Consider the following 6,000-nt stretch of genomic DNA (forward strand, 5'->3'; position numbering starts at 1 on the left):
GGCTTCTTCGTCTTAGCACTCGAAAAGAGAGAGCGCGGAGAAGGAGGAGCGGCGGAGGAGTCAACTCGTCTCCATACTCCTCAAGAAGCAAGGTAGTCAAAACCTTATAGTTAGACAGTCCTTCTCTTCCCTGATATTCATCATCCGAGTTTTCTTCCAACTCGGGATCTACATGAGTCTCCGCTCTCCTTTCCGAACGTTCCTCTTCTGGAGGAGACAAACTCCTAATAGGAGAGGGGAGGGGGCTAAGGGAATGATATCTTTCCTCTTTCCCGCTTTAATAGTCTTGGAAGGCGCCACAAGCTCAGGCTTCTCTTGAAAATTAGAAGACGCTTCCCGCTTGTATGACGCTTGTTCCCGTTCGCCAAGCGTCCTGGCTGACGTCTCTCGCATACTTGTCTGCTGACGTCTTGATGACGCTTCGCGCCTGGAAGACGCTCCGCTCTCACCAAAGGCGTCCTACTTGGCGTCACAATATTGGTCGGAGCGTCACGTCTATGATCCGATTTCAATGACGCTTCATGTCTAAAAGACGTCTTACGTCTCTCTGGCGTTACGAAACTTTCGTAAGCCACCGTTCTCGTTCTCGAACTCGAAGCTTCTGTAAGACGTTTAGCAGCTTCACGTCTGCATGACGCTTCTCGTTGAGCAGGTGAGAGAGGACGAGACTTCTTAATTGGAAGCGTCACGTCCTTCCGACGAGGCGCTAAAACTCCACTAGAGAGGACAGTTGCTCTTGAACTGCCATAATTATCCTCCTTGACGCTTCTCCCACGTCCACTGCATGACGCCTTTCGTCATCACTGGGGGAGAAGAAGGAAAGGGTACTTCTGCGTACGTCAGGTGACGCTGACGCCACCTTCGCTTTCTTAATAGAAGAGGGAGCGTCATCTGAGAAGCGCTCTGGGCTCGAATCTATTCAGGTTCTTTCATATGACGCTTCAGCGGTCTCGACAAGTTCGACTCCTTCACCCTCGTTTAGGTGAGGGCGAGGGAGAGGACGAGAAACACTCACGAAGGACGCTTTTCTATAGCGCCCTTGAGCCGCCTGCCACGAAGCAGAGCTAGCTGAAGGGACGTCTGACCGTTGGGGATTCCCCACGCCTCCTTAAGCTTTCGACTTTCCTTCTCCTCTGGGCATGGGAGCTTGGAAGAGGTCTAGGCCTGGGAGCGTCGCAGGGACGATCAAACGCCCCCTCTCCACACACTGAGAACTCACTTCACTGTAATGCTCACTTTCACTAGCCTTACCTTGGAAGTCAGCCATCTTGGACTTCATGTCTCTAATTGTAGCTTTCAGATTGGTGATTTCCGAGGCGAATCCGAAAGAGCACTCTGAGAATGAGATACATAGGGAGAATCTAAATTTGGATTAGAATTATCCGTGAAAGGCTCAATAGGCCTTGACTCACACCTTTCAGACTTCTAACCCTATCCCTCTCTAACTTCTTCAAATAAGAAGTCAAAGTCTTCCACTCTTCTGCATTTAATCCCTCGCATTCCTTACAAGTATTAATTAGCAGAACACTGAAACCCCCTACATTTACGGCATACAGTGTGAGGATCAGCCGAAGCTTTCGGTATCCTCACCCTGCAGCCTACATTCACACACTTCTCACACTCACATTTGAATCAGACATACTGAGAAAAATCCAAAATCAGACATACTGAGAAAAATCCAAAAGAGTTATTCCAAAAACAGTCCACAGTAGCGAATGCCAAAACACGATCCAGATACGTCACCAAAAAGCCGAGAAACGATGATCAAAGGATGAAATATGAATCTAAGTCAGGAGGTAATAGCAACAATGTTGATACCACCGGCGACAGAGAAAATATGATAGAAAACGGGGATGGTTCCTAGTCCTGCCGCCAGGGCAGGCAGGTAGATCACCTGACCTACCTGTAGCGAGTGGCGCGAAATTTTGAATTTCTGTCGGGGACGACGGAGTCTTAGCTATGTATATATCTGACAGGTAAGTGGATTGTATGAAAAAACATATTTTACGAAGAGCGTCACACGCTTATTTTAGTTTGTATGTGGCTTTCATATATCACATATATTGACAAAACTTCAATCTTTTGAATGGTATGCCTAAAGTAATTGTTTCCTTATTTCAGTCATTTCACCAATTAAATATAGAGTGAATAAGACCCAGCCAGCGTGATGACGATTTATCGTCTGTGATTGTTTACCCTACTTTCAATCTTGTACAAGTAAAATAACATAGGTAAACAAATCGTCAATTGCCATAGTCTAGATCGATCCCGCCGCGGAATGCTTATAGAAATCAACCAAAAGGTGGTCTTTTTCGAGAGAACATGTTGCCGTTGGGGCGTTCACCCTACTAGCCTAACGATAAGTAAGCAACCTAGCCTATGGAGAAACACCAGCGACTACCAACCCTTATCACGGTGGACAGGTCTTATTCACTCGATATTTAAATGGTGAAACAAGAATACAATTACAACTCCATACATACCATTCAAAAGATTAAGTTTCGTCAACATAATGTGATATATGAAAGCCCCATACGAAACTAAAATAAGCATGTGACGCTCTTTCATAAAAATAAAAATAGTTTTCAAGGCAGTTTGAAATCCAATATGGCGGCTACCGTGTAGATGTACAGGATCTGATCAGTGACGACAATCATCTTTCCCAGCCTTCCCAGCACTCATTTGAACAATGTTAGCGTATATATATAACGTTTATTGATCTTACTCAAGATTGCAGTTGTAATCAGCACAATAAAACAACATTTTATTGCCTATATTACTGAAAGTATGAAACTTTTTATTCCCGGGGTCATGCTTTGAACTGAATTCATTTTTACCTTGTAATCGGTGGTTTTTATCCTTACTGCCATCACAACTGAAACTCCACAGTGCTTATTTAATTGTTATTATACACATTTTGGTCTCAATTCACTCCACATTGTACTTTAAACAAGTTGCTGTTCCTGGTTCCTAAGCACGCGCGCCACAAACACAGTTATGAACAGCAGACGACGAAACTGCAAAGTTTTATTCCCTAAATTGTTTACTTTACTCGTTATTTATTTGTTCAATTTTACTTTATTTAAAAATTATAATCTACTTCACGTATATTATGCCTTTTTGCAACTAATTTACCCCAAAAAATTACAGATATTTCTTAAAGTAGATACAATCCAATGTTTCTTACGTTTTCGTACATCTGGCTGCCGAAAACCATAGAAGAAAGACTACGGATAAGTAGATTATATATTTTTTTTTTTTTGCTTTTTTGTTTTTGCTAGCACTTTTCATTGATTTCAATCTATATTAGTATTTTGAATTTCTTTAATAACCAGTATGCCAGAAATAAATGTAACCTTTAATGTTTGCATGCTAAGAATGGCAAAATCATCGTTGCCACATTAGTGGAGGCTTCACACATACGCCAATTCATTATTATAAACTGTTTCCATGAATTCTAGTTGTCATAGTAATGCAATAATGATAAAATTGCTTTAATATTTATGTATATAGGGTAGAACATCACGGCAGGCCAACCCTCATCACGGTGGACGGGTCTTATTCACTCTATATTTAATTGGTGAAACAAGAATACAATTGCAACTCTAAGCATACCATTTAAAAGACTGAAGTTTCGTCAACATAATGTGATATAGAAAGCCCCATACGAACTAAAATAAGCATGTGAGCTCTTTGTAAAATATGTTTTCAAGGCAGTTTTGAAATCCAATATGGCGGCTACGTTTTGCATGGAAGGTTCTGATCAGTGACGGCCACCATCTTTCCCCAGCCTTCCCAGCACTCATTTGAACAATGTTAGCGTATATATGTAACGTTTATTGATCTTACTCAAGATTGCAGTTGTAATCAGCACAATAAAACAACATTTTGTTGCCTATATTAGTGAAAGTATGAAACTTGTTATTCCCGGGGTTACTGTTTGAACTGAATTCATTCTTACCTTGTAATCGGTGGTTTTTTATCCTTACTGCCATCGCAACTGAAACTCCACAGTGCTTATTTGATTGTTATTATACACATTTTGGTCTCAGTTCACTCCACATTGCACTTTAAACCCGTTGCTGTTCCTGGTTTCTAAGCGCGCGCGCCACAAACACAGTTACGAACAGCAGATGACGACAGCCGATGAAACTGCTAAGTTCTATTCCCTAAATGTTTACTTTATCGTTATTTAGTTTTAAATTTACTTTATTTAAAAATTTTAATTTAATTCATGTATATTATCCTTTTTGCAACCAAATTCCCCTTAAACCCCAAAAAAATTACAGATATTTCTAAAGTAAGACATCAATCAAATAGTTCTAACGTTTTCGTACATCTGCTGCCGAAAACCATAGAGGAACGAGTACGGATAAGTGCACAGAGGAACGACTACAGTAACTGAAATTAAATAATTTTTTGTTTTGTTTTTGTTTTTGCTTTTTTGTTTTTGCTAGCACTTCATTGATTTCAGTCTATATTACTATTTTGAATTTCTTTAATAATCGTATGCCAGAAATAAATGTAACCTTTAATGTTTGCATGCTAAGAATGGCAAAATCATCGTTGCCACATTAGTGGAGGCTTCACACATACGCCGTTTCATTATTATAAACTGTTTCCATGAATTCTAGTTGTCATAGTAATGCAATAATGATAAAATTGCTTTAATATTAGTATATATACTTCCATTACTAGACATAGCCTAATTTCACCCAATTTCAACGTTTGTGTATAGTCTTATACCCAGTTTGGAGGGTCAACACATACCGAATGGCAACAGAGAGAGAGAGAGAGAGAGAGAGAGAGAAAGGAAGGCACAGGAACAGAGATGCGTCAATCTTCATTTTTAGTTGTAAGTAAAATTTCTAAAGCGTTTTGGTGAGATTTTCCACTGGCCGTGGCCACCCTTTTCAGTACCCTCTGTTTAAATCTTAACATTTGGCCTTAATTTCTAACTTTGGAGAAAATACTTACTTCGAAAGGAGAGTAGAGGTCTTTAGCTCCGTTTCTCACCAACAAGAAGTCGCGACTGATGCCCATCTCTGATGTCAGGACGCGTTATAATGTACTTTTTTGGGATTGTTCACGTTGATCGTACATGGTCCACTCTGGACCCTACGGTTATTTACCCTACCTAGGTATTTTGCGGTAACTCATACGGCCTAATTAGGTAGTAGAATTATTGGGATCTTATGTGTACCGGGAACAAAAACATAAAAGTGGGGGTTACCTACGAATCTTTCACGACTGGGCTACCGATACCGATGGGGTTAATCCTATTACTAGGCTAGGTAGCTAAATAGCTCTGTAATCGTCCCTAACACTCGGATGACTTCCGACAATAGATATACTTTACAGTAATATTTCGTCTACCCCAACAAACCATAGATAACCAGAAAGAAAGAAAAACGCTAATGATAAAAGATTGCACCTAGTCCTTCTAGGTAGGATACCTAAATGTGTTCACAAACAAATCCCCGGTACGATGACATCAACGCTCAACTTTTTACCTACTAGGGTGTATGTTATCAAATAAGGTATCCGCTACCACTTAACGGAAGCATAGAAACTTAAATGTAAATATGCTTATACGCTACTTACAGTTTCTTATTAACATGTAGAAGAATACGGTCAAATAAGTACCATTGTTACTTTCTGTGCCATAAAGAGACTTCATAAACTCTGAAGCCAAAACAATGATGGCGTCTAATAGCATTTCCTAAAAATTCTTTATTAAACATTTTAACATAAAAAATTCTACCTTTAAATAAGTGAAAAATAATAAAATGCAATAAAATAATTTTTATTCAAAATTAAAAACCATGTCTATTATTAAGAAATGTAACTAGGTAACAGTGTCACATGATCCAGCAAAACGAACGATTCCGGGTTCTGATGGAATTTGGGTTATGATTTTCTCCTGTGCAAGTTTTGTGCTGCTCTTCATGTTCAACTAATATGGTAATTACCTCCTATATCACGGTGATGCGTGAAATT

At 39.8% G+C, this 6,000-nt stretch overlaps 1 protein-coding gene across 1 annotated transcript in view; it reads right to left on the reverse strand.

Annotated features, from left to right (window-relative positions):
- LOC135195070 (F-box-like/WD repeat-containing protein TBL1XR1) overlaps window positions 1–5,716 on the reverse strand; it is a 144,729-nt gene extending 139,013 nt beyond the window's left edge. Inside the window, exon 1 of the mRNA XM_064221445.1 lies at window positions 5,605–5,716. The gene's annotated coding sequence lies outside the window, so the exon portion shown is untranslated. The remainder of the gene's footprint in view (window positions 1–5,604) is intronic.
- Window positions 5,717–6,000: the final 284 nt, after the last annotated feature.

Source organism: Macrobrachium nipponense, chromosome 15 (assembly GCF_015104395.2).
Source record: "Macrobrachium nipponense isolate FS-2020 chromosome 15, ASM1510439v2, whole genome shotgun sequence".
NCBI lineage: Eukaryota > Metazoa > Arthropoda > Malacostraca > Decapoda > Palaemonidae > Macrobrachium > Macrobrachium nipponense.